This window comes from Drosophila novamexicana, unplaced genomic scaffold, assembly GCF_003285875.2.
Source record: "Drosophila novamexicana strain 15010-1031.04,08,12 unplaced genomic scaffold, DnovRS2.1 tig00000193-arrow-pilon, whole genome shotgun sequence".
NCBI classification, from domain to species: Eukaryota; Metazoa; Arthropoda; class Insecta; order Diptera; family Drosophilidae; genus Drosophila; species Drosophila novamexicana.
Genome location: NW_020824787.1, coordinates 780,707 through 794,898, shown reverse-complemented (window position 1 = coordinate 794,898; position 14,192 = coordinate 780,707). Strand labels below are relative to the sequence as shown.

At 38.6% G+C, this 14,192-nt stretch overlaps 1 protein-coding gene across 2 annotated transcripts in view; it reads left to right on the top strand.

Moving 5' to 3' along the window:
* The first annotated feature begins 853 nt into the window (after window positions 1–853).
* The window catches only part of LOC115759002, an 87,455-nt gene continuing 74,116 nt past the window's right edge, over window positions 854–14,192 (top strand). For both annotated transcript variants that reach the window (XM_030699810.1, XM_030699808.1), the window contains exon 1: window positions 854–1,004. The gene's annotated coding sequence lies outside the window, so the exon portion shown is untranslated. The remainder of the gene's footprint in view (window positions 1,005–14,192) is intronic.

Here is a 14,192-nt window from a genome sequence, read left to right as displayed (position 1 = left end):
GCTAAAAAGTAATTAGAACTTAATCAACAAATATTAATACAAAATTTAATTTGAATTTTAAAAACTTTTTATTTTGTATTTTATGATTTTTTTAAAATTGTATTTCTGGAAATGTTTGTGTTAGTGTTTTTGTTTTTATTTAAAAATTGAATTTCCAAATTTATGCGTTAGCCGTTGACCAGTCTTGCATATCAATCAGCTTTTTGTCAGTCATCACCTAGACCCAAAAACACTGAAAACAAATTGAAATCACCGTCTACAGTACAAAAAATAAGGTCTTCATTGATTTTGTTTTCATAACAGAATTAACTTCAAATAATATATCATTATTATTAGTTAATTAAAATATAAAATAATAACTAATAGGAAATACTCAAATTGGCACAGCCTAGCTACTTTGTGCAACCATGCGAAACTGGTATTTTATTAAAAATAAAATACTGTCGCTGGCAGTATATGGTCACACACGTGTAGAGAGCACAAAACTGTAAATGAGCAGACTCTCAGAGAGCTTAACAGCGGTGTTACCAATGGCCAATAAACGGCTAGATTGAAATTGAATCTATTTATATTCTATGTGGAATAATATATGACATGAATATTTACATTAAAATTTTATATAACGTACTTAATCAATACACTTTTATTGAAATTCTTTGAGTTGTGTAGTACAGTATTAATATAGTAGATAAATTGAACAGCCAACATTTTACAGCTAAACTGCGCTGGAAATAACAGCTCAACGCTCTTGTCCATTTTGAGTATAACAGTCGCCTTAACATTTAGTTAATAGTCTGGAATTGACGGCGATTTCGAACGGTTGTGTGCGCGCGTGTACCGGCCGCATCATAGAAATTTTGTTGTGTTTTTGCGGAAAATCGAATAACAAAAATACAAAAATTTCAAATGTTTATCAAATGAGCGTCGGTTCGTTTGCAACAATTACTCCTTAAGAGTGTGTGCAAAAGTGAGAGTGTCTATTCAATCGTCAGCTGTAAATTACGGTGAGTGTCGCAAAAAAAAAATAAAAAATTTACGCGGCGACTGGCGACGTTGGTATTTGTGTGGAGAAAAAGGTGGAAAAGTCATTAATAAAAGAAAGAAATAGGCAGTAGAAGTGGAATACATAACAACAACTAAATACAAAATACATATACAAAATAAAGGAGCTAAGCACGGCTATGCGACGGCCACGGCGACGGCGATAGCGACTGAGACGCGTAGCGCACAGTGAAAAAGGAATTTTTTTTTGTGTACTACAGCAAAGTTGTTGCCGCCGACGCCAACGCCGCCGCCGCCGACGCCGACGCTACTTCTGTTGTTGTTGTTTTGCTAGGCTAAGATTTGCTGCTTGCAGCGACGTCAGCGTCGGCATCACTTTGTTTATTGTTGAGTGTGTGTGTGTACGCGCATTGTTGCTGTTGTGTATTTGTGAATTGGGTAAAAACCAAAACGAAAGCAAGTAAATTGCCCATTTTCCATTTTCTATTTTGTGTGGCCAGATTGCAAAAAGTGAAAAGTTTAATTTACTAAATAAGCGGCTGCGTCGCAGTCGTCACCCACACACACACACACACACACGCACGCAGAGAGACCACAGGGAACGAAGAAGTTGAGGAAGAAGCGGCAAAGTGTTGTCCTGTTGTTGTTGCTGTTGTTGTCTGTGTCTATTTTTTGCAATTTCTGCCTGCACACGCTCATTCGTGTTGGATTATTGGATTATACTCCGCTAGCAGCGTCGACGCGCCGCCAATAACGGCACAGCGGACACACACACACACACAGACAGAGGCGGTAGCGGCGACGCGTCGGATTATTGTCCTTCTAAAGGAACGTGCTTTTAACGGCACAACACAAACCCCCGCCCCCAACCGTTTTGTGACAAAAGTCGTGACAGGAGACGGAAGAAGGAGACGAGCGAGCGAGCGAGATAGAACTATAAAAAGGTAAGTACAAAAGTTAGCAACAACAAATACATATGTAATTACTGCCATTGTGCTCATGATTTCATGGGGTTTTCCAAAGAGCTTTTCCCCATTTTTCGCAACGCGTATCGGAATTATGTGGCCGATTATTCTTGAAGGCTTGAATACTCGACTTTTTTGTTTGCCGTTTTAATTTATGCACTTTACAAATGAAGGAGAGAGAGAGCGAGAGACAGAGAGAAGAACTAATAAAAAGCGATTAATACTTTCAACAAAATATGCGCTTGAAAATTTGAATGTGGCGAGTTTTGCGGAAATACTTTTACAAATTTCGGAGATCCTGAAGCTCTATTTTGTCACATGGAAAGTTAAAGATTCATGACTTTTATTCTTGTTTTCAAGTGCTCAAAAATGCAAAAATTTACTCAATGTTGTTTTCGAAAGTTCGATAGCTGTGTGAGATATCAAAAGTCAAAGTCTCTGCAGAAGCTAGCCTAAGCTAGTTTACCTTATGCTTAAGCAAATAGTTAATCCTCAAGTTTATGCAGAAAATAGAGAAAAAAGTGGAACCGTTTAGCTTTTGGGTGAACTTCTGCATTGTTGAATTTGGTACATTTTTGAGTTCTCATGTTTTAGTATTTTAGTTAATACATTTTTGAGTCGCAATTTGTTTTCTTACATTTGAAATGAAAGTTGCCTCTGCTACCCAGTTGGTCTTTTGTACAAAAACTAATACTGATCACACGCAAAATGTTTCTAATAGAAATAAATTAAATGAAAATTGAACTTAAAGTAAGACGGTTGACAATATTTTTCAGAGCCGGAATACATAAGTTATTGAATATACCATTTTTTTTTCATTCATTATGAATTTGTCAATTCGTATACATATTTTTTCAATCTATTAAATATTTATATCTTTAAAATATTTCTATAATATTTAAATTATATTATTAAATATTTCTAAAATATTTATTAGCTTGCAAACACATGTATAAACAAAGACATATTCGTAAAAGTTTGTGGACTTTATTATTTTCCTAACACATGTATCTCTCGGGCAAACATTTGCTCTGAAATCTCGTTGTATTTATTTCATTAATAAAAATTCGGATTGCCAATAAAAATATCGCCAACTTTTTGTTTGCAAGTTCATTTTAATGAGTCTTTACCAAGTTGCAATGATGTGCATTTTCTCTGTGTTGCCCCCACCCGAGGGGAGGTGCGGCGTGGCGGGGCGTGGCGGCTGACTGACAATTTATTCTAATGTTCGATTCCGATTTTTATCGGTTGCACATAAATTTGTTGGTGTGCTCGGCTTGCGTAAAATGTTCTGTGGCAACTTTGGTGATTTATTGCCTGTCGATTGTCGTCGTCGGGACCCGGAGCAGATCCAGCTCCAATAGGCCTGCCGTCGCCGTCGTCGCCGCACAGATGCCGCGGATTAGATAAAAACGACGGCGCTCTCAATTTATGCGTGTTGCCAGAGTTGCCAATTGGCAATTGCAGCAATGCGCCTCCCCTCGCATAACACCCCCAACCACAGCCCCAGCCCAGTTCCTGACTCAAACTTGTCGCGCCCACTAAATCTTGGCCATGTACATGCATCCGTCGGCCTATGCATACCTCTGTCCCGCTTGTCCCGCTGCTGCTGCTCCTGCTGCTGCAGTTGCAGTCTATCATTTGAAATCATGTTCGGGCGATAAGAAATTATACGGCCGTGGCCATAATTTACGTGATTTGCATGGCCAAAAGCTGGCGAAGCGCTGCGATGTCCACTTTATTTTCTATTTTCTTTCACCTCGATTAGAGCAACACTTCGCAGCAGCAGCATTTTTGACATTTATTGTTTTCAATAGCGAGGCCGAAACAATTTTATGGCCAAAACACTTCCAGCCCCAACTCCCCCCCCAAACCCAGCCGTGACACTAAAAATCGTTATGTAGCAACGAGATCGAAGAGTTGCTTTAAAAGGTAAAAACTCGTAAATAATAAAAGAGCAAAGAAATAGAAAAGAAGCTACTTTTCAAATTACCTAGGCCTGTGGGGCACACTGGTTAAAAATACATTTATTTTAAAGCAAATGTTAATTAATATTCATTTTTTTTTTTTGAATCAATGAGCAAATTCCGAGCTAATATTGAACGATCTCTAGATAAAACCTAATTCATATTATTTATACATACCTAATATCTATTTTATACAAAGTTCTTTCATTTTACGAAAATGTATTTATTTATTTAAACCATTTCAAGATCTCTTTATGTAAACATAATATACTAGCGAGCATTGCCCATGTTTTAGATCTTTTACCTTGTCACTTATTACATCTTGATCTCCATTTCTATTGAAAAATGTGTTCTTAAACTTTCGTTTATTAAACTTTTCAACCGCCGCATTTGACACTCAAGAACGTATCAAATAAATACGCACAAAAATCTTTGAAAATTATTTTGAAACCGATCGGATGGTAAACAAAAAAGAATGCATACAAACGTTTTTCGCGATTTTTCCACACGTCCGTTTGGAATTTTTCGAAAGGAACAGAGAGAGAAAGAAATTTGTGCCGCCTTTCAATACATCTGCTCCACTGTGCGGCGTCATAAAGTAAAAAGTGTCATAAAAATTAGTCAAGAAATCACGCGCTGCCTTTTTCCATACTTTAGTTTTTCCTTGATTTTGTTGTTGTTTTTGTTTTTTTTTTTTTTGTCGCTCGTTTATTTGGTTGTTTGTTCTGACACATTTGTATGCTAATGTTGCGGCCGTTGAAGGTGCAGGCGCTTCCGGCGGCAAAGCGCTTAGAACTCAACTCAACTCAAGTCAACTCGTCTCCAACTCGATGGGGATCTATCAGTTTGATGAGGGTCGCTGCCAAGAGGAGCAACAGCAAAGGTCGACGGCTTTCAGAAGGATTAAATGAATGAATATCGCATATTTAAGTGTTTACTTGGTTTATGTTTTTTTTTTCCTGCTGCCTTGATTTGTTGATAAAGGACTTTCGTTGAGCGCATTAGCTAGGTGAGAGTATCATAAATCCTAATTGGAAATAGACATATAAATGTAAATATATAGATATCTCATCATTCCATTCTGGAGATCTCTACACATTATAATTATAGCTCGCCAATGTTCAGAATTAATATATCAAAGACAAAGTTGGAATCCTTGTTTTCATAAAGTATGCAGGGAAATAGAATATTTCACATTTTAACAACTCGATATAGAGTTAAAGGTATCTTCTAGTCGAACACGCCCGACCACAGCATTTTTACTCTAATTCACAGAATAACGTTAAACTTTGCCTCTTAGGAAATACAAGAAAAATCATTAAGAAAATGAGTCGAAACATTTTCTTTTATGCAATAGTTTTTTAAAATAGATCAAAAAGGAATTCAGCTGAAATACAGAAACTGGAAACTAATCAAAATAAGGCATAGTTTATTTGCCATTAAAATTAGAAAAGTTTAAGGTTACGCATAGCTTCAGTTTTTCAGTGCAATAAACATTTCTGAACGCATCGTTTTTTTTTTTTCTATAGATAGTTTCATTCAATCTGAATACCATACAAAATGCAGCAAAGTGCTTGGCTATAAATAGTTTAGTCCAGCTTATCGATGACTTCCTGTTACCCGAACTTATCTAACTCTCAACTCTCAACCTAAACAAACAGCGACCCCCGTTGTGCTGCCTGCGACTTTCTCCCGCCGCAATCGCCTTGGGCTAATAACAGAGTTATCAACAACAGCTGAGGGGGCGGGGGGCATAGCCTTGAACCCGCCGCCCGCCGGGGGCAAGGCTCATTTCCGGCTGAATGTGACTCAATAGAGAGAAATAAAGAAATAGAAATAGAGTCCACAATGCCACAAAGTCAATAAATACGCCAAAAAATTATCACTTGCTCGTTAGCACACACGCACACACACACACACACACACACACACACACACAAACAGGCACAACAGATGTGTGGAAAAAACTAAATCCAAACAAAGGCAACAACTATTTGAAAAAGAAAGTCCAACAAATTCATTCAGCGCTGCGCTGGACACTTAACATCCCTATCAATGCCGACCTACCTGACCTATTCTCGCTCAATCTCTTGCTAGCTCTCTCTCTCCTCTTCTCTCTTCAGTTCCCTCCCCATCTCTTTCTCTGCATCTGTCCCTCGCACATTTCCCAGCAATTATGCGCTGGCCAAACAAAAGTCATTAAATTGCGGAAATCGGGTCACCAAACGACAAACCCAAGCGACAAACTCAAAGAGCTGACCAGCAAAAAAAAAACAAAAAACAGAACTAAAAAATTACAGAAAAATACTAAAAAGAAAACAGAGAGAAAATGAGGCGACATAAACTAAACGGTAACTGAAAACTGAAAGCCAAAAATTACAACTAAATTGTGAATTTATTTACATTTAATTGCGTCTAAATAACAAAAACAGAAACGCGTCGACGCGAAATTGGACTTTAATGTTTGTCCTCCGCTGCACGAATCGCTGGCGCGGCTTTCGTTTTGATGACCCTGCTCTGCCCCTACCCCATCCTCTCCCTACCTCAGCTACACACAATGATTATGATAATGATAATGCTGATGATGATATGACTCATTAACCTCAACGCATGACCCAGGCAAATTAGAACTCTCTGTGTACACAAGTATATAAAGAAGAAGATGAAGGAAAACTCGTCTCAACTTCAAGTCTGTGCTTAACACTGTGCTACAGGGATCACATTTTTTCAGCAGCTGTTATATTTTACGAATTTCAATAGTGAAAATCTGTGAAAATGTGAAAAGTGCGTGAATGGGATTCTAAATCATATATAGAAACTCTATAATGCCTTTTTTCAAACATTACATTTCTATTCGTAAAAGAGGTGGGTTTTTTACAAAGTAATCCAAATTTAATAATGTTTGCTAGTGACATTTTTCTTGTTTTCTTAAATATTTTTGTTAGCAGACTTTTTGTGAAACTTAAAGTTTGTAATTATAAAAAAATTTGAATTGAAAGGATTCTACATCTTAGGAAAATCTAGAATTTCTTTCTAAACTTTACTTTTAGTTCTATTCGCAAATGAAATGGGTTTTTCCACAGTAACTTACATTTCTGATGTTTTTTAACATGTTCTGAATAACATTTTTTCCTGCTTCCTTCGAGTTGTTTAACATTGGCCTTAATAAAAACTAACATCTGTTAAGAAAAGAGTTCTGTTAGATGAGCATAAAATGCACATGTTAAATCTTACATACATCAAAAGATTTATAATAGAAAAGACGTTTCGTCTACTTTTTTTTTTAAATTAACAATAAGTTTAACTTTCTCAATGATTCACATTGATTTCCTGACTAAAACATGATGGTAAGCCTCAAATTAGGCAGAATTGCGCTTGTTGTCTAGTGTAATTTCCTGAAGCGCATATGAAAGATACATATATTACCATACTCGACGCATGTGTGTGTGTGAGTGTGCGGCTTTGTGCTGAGTATCTTTGAGGCCGTGTTTTATTGCTGTTTTGTTAGCTTGTTGACTTTTTTCCTATTTTCTTCATTTTTTTCTTTCGCTGAGTCAGCTTTGTTGCGGTTCGGCATTAGAAGATATGATACGGATCCAAAGCACTTAGCTGACATATTTGCCGCACATAAAAATTTCTTTGTAAAACTTAATGGTCTAGATAAAGTTGTAAGTTTCTAAAACTGAGCCACAAAGTGTCGGCGAGCGCTTAGAATTTAAATAAGTGGAAAAACTTTGACGAGGTGGAAAAAAAAGAGACATAAAAATGAAAATATGATGCGACCCGATGATGATTCAATTGCATGGCCAATGTTTTCGCAATTCGTCTTTCGTTTCAGTTTGAAGTTGCGGCAATGCCTTTTATACCCTGTACGAAAATGTAGACAAAAGGCGTAATACACAAGTGGGGTCACACTCAAAGCTTTATTGAGCGCCGGAAATTTGAAGAGCTATAGTATATATTGTTGTATATGCTTTTTTCTTTCCATTAAATTCCATAACTATCAAACAAATAATACAGAAATTATTAAGGCATAAATTAAACATAGAGTGAAGGGATTGATGTATGCCTCGTTAGTTTGATACAGGGTATCAGCTAGTCGAGCACTCACAATTGGAGCACTCTTGTTTTGCATTTCGCAGTTTGCAATTTGAACTGTAAGCCACACACACACACCTTGAAAATTTGTCGTGCTTGGTGCTTTTGGCATGTTGCTTACAGCGGAGCTGCACTGTAATCCGAGGCGTCTCCGTTTCCCACGTTAAGTTAGCTCGAGTACGTGGCTACGTTTTATCAGCTGCATTGAGAAATCTGATGAAATCAAGCCCAATTAACAACGGCTTCTTTTGTATGCGAACCGGAACCCGAGTGCATCTGTTTAACTCGCGACTCCGCTCCTTGCCTTGAGGTGGGGCCGAATTTCATGAAATTTCAACTGTTTATTACAAGTATCTTAAACGTTTCCAGCATTATTTCGCTCTCTTGTCGAGCTGCAGCTGCCACAACTGCAACTGCCACAGCCGCAGCCACAGCTCATGTTGCCGTATTTATGTTTCGCTTTGTTATTCTTGATTTGTTTACGCTGCGAACATAAACTAAACAAGCGCCGCTGCTGGTGGCAAAAAAACAAAAACACTAGAAAATATCAATCTATTGAAACTTTTATAGCCTGGCGTAGACAGATGAATATGCTTTAGAACTTTACACTTTACAGAGAATTTGTGTCAGAGCTTAGCAATGTTACAGATTTCTATATTTGATTTGATTTCGTTTACAAACTTGTCTATGGAGATTGTAAGACAGAGACTGTCGATTGTTTTTCAATATATCATTGTATGTTTTGTAATGCACATTGGAAAGAAAGTCTCCTAAGCTTAGGTTTTTACTTATCAACTGTAGGAAATTAACCGGCGTTGTCAGGCTAAAATTGGATATGAAGCCTGATAGAAGCCTGAAAAGACTTTACTGGCTGATCGGCGGAAATTCAAAACTAAAGCTGAGGGTAATGTTGCTGGTATACAAGACCATAACAACGCTTTCAGAATATAGCCCCTGTGCACAGGGAGCTCTACATTTCCGGGGTTAAAGAGGGAAAAGCAAAGATCAGCACAACAATTAGATGGCTCAAGAGGAAGCACCCACTTGACTCCTCCGCCGGGATCAAGAAACACAGGCCCCCTCCTTCCCCATACACATACTCCACCTGCCTACTTATTCCATCCAACCGAAATAACTTCTACAATTAATACAGTATCTACCTCTTTAGGTATAAGACGAAATATCCATCTACTAGAAAATCGTTTGTTTTAACTTGTTAAAACACGCATCGGTTGCTCGCTCCCAAAACCTTGGCCCACTTCTTTTAGTAATGATAACTATTTGTTATTATTACCGAAATTAAATAAATAATCAAAAGCCACCAATTGACTTTCTATAAACCTATTTAATTCAACTTCAAAAACGTGCATGTAATTGCTAAGCCAACAACATTGATTAAATTGCTTGTGACTTTGTCGCTTTTCCTCATAATTAAATTGAAAGCCATTTCCTAGCTGCAAATCACAAGCAAACATTTTTAGCTTCAGTTGCTAAATAACCCGCAATCAATTTGGGTTTATTTTAGCTGCAGCGACCTCACCTGGAAAATGTCAGACTCCACTTGGTTGGACACAGCCCAAGGTTGTTGTTGTTGTTGCTGCTCTTCGTGCTGTTCTTGTTGTTGTTGACATTTGTGAATGCATTTAATATATTGCAAGATTCTTTCATAGTGTGAGCTGAAGCTCCTGCAGTATTTCCATTTTCCCCATTTTGGCACCACATAAATAATGTGCCTTAATTACTGCGGCTTTACAGGAGAGACGTTAATAAAATCGAGGCAATGGCCGGGCAAATAACATGTAATTGGGCTCTAGACCAAAGTATACCCTGTACTTCAGAGGAACAAAGAGAGTAAGAGCTAACAAATTGAATTGACAATTGCTTCTGGATTTGAACCAGCTACTCGCCATTTGCTAGTTCGACGTTCTCAATCAGCAGACATAAGAATGGAATTAACTAAGTCATATAAACACAGAGATGCCTCCTCTCATAGATACCCGTTTCTGTTAAACATTAAATGCAGGGTATTAAAAATATATAACCCAAAAAACGAACGGACCAACTTTTGGTGGGGAAAAAATGAGCGCATTAACTGTAAATGTGCAAGTAAATCGTGTTAAAAAGAACTTATCATTTGCATTATGGCCCGTTTCGCATACCAGCTGCCCCTCTTCGCTCGTTGGCTATTAATATTTAATTGCTGCAGCCTTAATTATTGATCAATTGGCAGAGTCAACGGACACGCAAGGAGCACCTCCCCATTAAATATGGAGAGAAAAAGGAGCCAGAGAGAGTGACTAAGGGAGAGAGAGAGATAGAGAGAGAGAGAGAGAAAGAGCGGATGCAAAATGCTAGAAATAAAAGCAATTTCCGAGTGAAGCCAGCAAATTACATGCCAAAAACACTAGACAAAAAAGTCTTAGGGAACGAGAGAGAGAGACAGAGAGAGAGAGAGAGAGGGGGGGGGGGCGTAGTAGACGGCGAGCGTGTGTGAGAGCGGGCGGAGGAAAAACTGAAACTAAATTAAGCGCCTTTGACACTGGAAAATGCAGTTTGCAAAAACACAAAAATTCTTCACCCTTTTTTTTTATTCGAAATAAAACGAAAATTTAAATGAAAATTGAGAGAAAAATGCGAATAGAAAGAAAGTGAAAATGCAGTTTGTGCTGGCAAAAGCCAAGCAAAGGGTGAATCTGCCCCAAAAATTACGAGCATAGTTTTATTTTAGTTTATCACACGAATTGAGTTTGCGAAATGCGTAGTTTCTGGTTCACAACCAGAACATGAAGAGGGGAACGACGGGCACAAGGAAATGGCTCTGCAGATGGAGATGCATCAATTGAAAAGTATCCAGAAAAGAAAATGGCCCAGAGAAATCGTTGAAGGAGATGGCAAACGTTGACAAGCGTTAAAGGCGCCCGAGCAGGGACAAGCGTAAAAGGCGCCCGAGCATGGACATGTCACATGTAGAGAGAAGCAGTACACACATGTGTGTATGAGTGCTTGCGGGTATGCACGTGTGTGTGTGTGTGTGCATGAAATCCTTTAAAAAGGCAATTTCGGGTAGCACTTAAATGCAGACACAGACACAGCCACACGCACACACATAAGGCAAAAGGAGGAGCGCCTGCGCAGGGAGGAGAACCAAATGTGATTGACAGTGGCAGGGGGTGGGCTGGTGTGTTCCTGTGCACGCATAACTAGTTGCCATGCCGAAGGGTGACGGCGACGGTGACGGGGACGGGGCGGGGAACCTTTTATGCCTGTGCCTTGGCATGTGGCATGTGGCATAACTTGCCAATATAAACCGAAGCTGGCGTTGACAGGATGAGGAAGCCAATGCTGCTGCTGCTGCCGCCGCAGCGCGCCACTACTACTATTGCCGCCAGGATGTTCGCGTTCGCATATCCTGCAACGTATAAAATTGTGTCACAATAATTTTGCACGCCTCGCCTGCAGAGAAACTTGCCGGCATCAATGCAACTGACAGGATGCAATGCGGCTTGAATGCGGCATGCATTGCATAATTGCAATTAACACGCAGCGATAGCGGCGAGAGCATGCTAAGAACACAGTTACTTAGTGTAAGCACAACATCCTTTATAAGGATGCGAACACATCCCTGCGCCTGCCTGGGCGTGTGAACGGGACGCTGCCCAGCCTCGTCTCGCCACGTCTCGTTGTGTGCACTCAAGTGTGCGGCGCAACACTCAAATAGAAGAGAGTGTACAAAATACTACAAAAGGCGCATTCAAAAATTCACATGAATTCCGAAGCGAAGCAAGGGGCCAGGCAACAAGAACAGCAACAAAAGACGACCATAATCGAAGTAGTTCAGCAAAGAAAAAAAGAAAAGGATATATGTATATGTATATCTATATATACGAAGCATAACTGAAACTGAACAGCAAAATCAACGCCATCTGACAACACAAAGAACACTTTGCTGCAATGTGCGAGTGTGTGTGTTTGTAGGGGAAAATGGAAAATGTTTGTCCCTCTTTTTAATTTTGCGCAAATTGTTGAGTGTTGCCACAGTAGAGATTGGCTAAATGCAACAAGGTTGCAACGAAAGAAACAAAAACAGAAACTCTATTAAAAGGGGATTAAGTTCTTATCATCAAGATTGTATGGGATTTTATTGGCTGTGATTCGTCGGCCTTTTAAAGGTTTGGTTAACAAACTGGTTTTCGTTTAAGCCTGTTTCTTTTGACGGGCTCTGTGCTTTACTTTTGCAAAAGGCTTCTACAAAAATATGTGCTTAGAAAGCTTTGTCATTTCATTAAGGTCCTTATAATAAACACTATAATGTGCCTCATATGTTTCTTAGTATATGACGTAAGGTAAACCTGAATGTACCGCCTTCTCTCTGTTAAAAAAATTTGGCTCGCCTTTTTTATAAGAAAAGAATAATTTAATAAGCATATATGTATATTAATAATATATCACAATCATTTACCCAATCGAACAAAGAATTAAAGTCTTAAATACTTATCACAACAATTTAACTATAGATTTGATTTAATTATAAATAAGTCAAAGTAAGTTAATTATAAATAAGCCAAATTTAGTCAAATAAGCCGAATTTGGCAAATGCCTTACAGATACCAGATACCTGGCATTAAAATCCGAACCTAAATAAACATATTTTTGTAAATACTCTGAGGGGTAGTTGCCCTTACTTTTGCGACAATCTTTGAATTCCCTAACAATTATCTTGGCATTTTTCTGACTATTTAAATATGCTAAGTGTGAGATACTCCGTAATGCCCGCAACAAATGTCAATAGTTTTGATAGGAAATTTCACTGTAAACCGAATTGCTGCCTTTTACATTGTACAATTTGCCTCAATAACACGCCAGCAAATCGAGCAGGCAACTAACCGAGCAACCAGCCAGGCCAACTAGGGTGCCGTTTCCATCCAGCTACATCTTTTGCCCCCGCCCTCCGTCCCTAAGCCAACCCCTGCGCGTGCGTGTGAAACGTGTCCGGGACTCTTGCCTCTGTGTGGCAGCAGTTACTTTACTTTGGTGGCAAAAACACAAAAGCGGCAAAAACTGCACACCAAAAAAAAAAGGAAAAAAAGTAAGAATATTATATTTGTATAATGGCACATGAGCACGAAATGAGCAACTCAAGAGTGCAAGAGAGATAGCGAAAGAGAGAGTCTCGGAGAGAAAGAGTGGGAGACGAGTCGCGCTAGAGCTGGCAGTAACAAGTCTGTGGGAGCGGGAGGGCAGGTTGCAGGCATTTGCTTTCAACGGTGTGATATATTTTATTTTTATTGATTATTCGCTATTCGTTGCCGCCGCCTCCTTCAACATGTACAAATTTCCCATAATATTTTTGTTTTAGCTGCAAAAAGTGCAGCTTGTTCTTGTGCTTGTTCTTGTTGTTGTTGCTGCTGTTGGCGCTTGGCAAGGATCTAACATGCCATGGACACTTTAATCATGCTCATATTTTATGCATATGTGGGTGGAATACTACCACGTACTTATAGAGTGAGACCAGCTCTTGAAAGGGGGGCATATTTGTTATCGCTGAATGAAGTATTGAACTTGTGAAGTCCTTCGGGATCTGCTCTTTATAACTAAAGCTGGTTGTTGGCTAATCATTTACTTAACATTTTTTTTTTCCATTATTATATTTGCCCTTGAAATCATCTATATTACAGTTAAATCCCAAATCACAAATGACAAGTTCTCTACGAAATATATAGCAAAAATTTGCTGATCAAAAACTACTGCACAAATTCCTATAATTTTTGAACAATGATCTCTAAAAATGATCAAATATTCTACTTCTAATTTGAGTATGTTATTTCTGTTGTAAAAACATATATCTGCATATGAAACATTAAGTTAGCTGGCTTGAGGTCTGCAGGAAAGAACGCCAAAATCAATATTATATACAATAGAAAATCAAGTCCGTAAGTAGGGTGTCTTCTAGTCAGTCATGCTCAACTAAACCGCATCCAATTGTTTCAAGTTGTTCCCGATACACTGCAACGCTTTGTTTCGCATAATGACAGCTACAGCAGCAACAACAAATGCAATTTTCATAATAAACCAAAGCCAGGCGACATGAATAACAACAAACAACAACTAACAACAGCAACAACAAAAAACACCTTGACCCAAATGCGCGTTGCCAACGCAG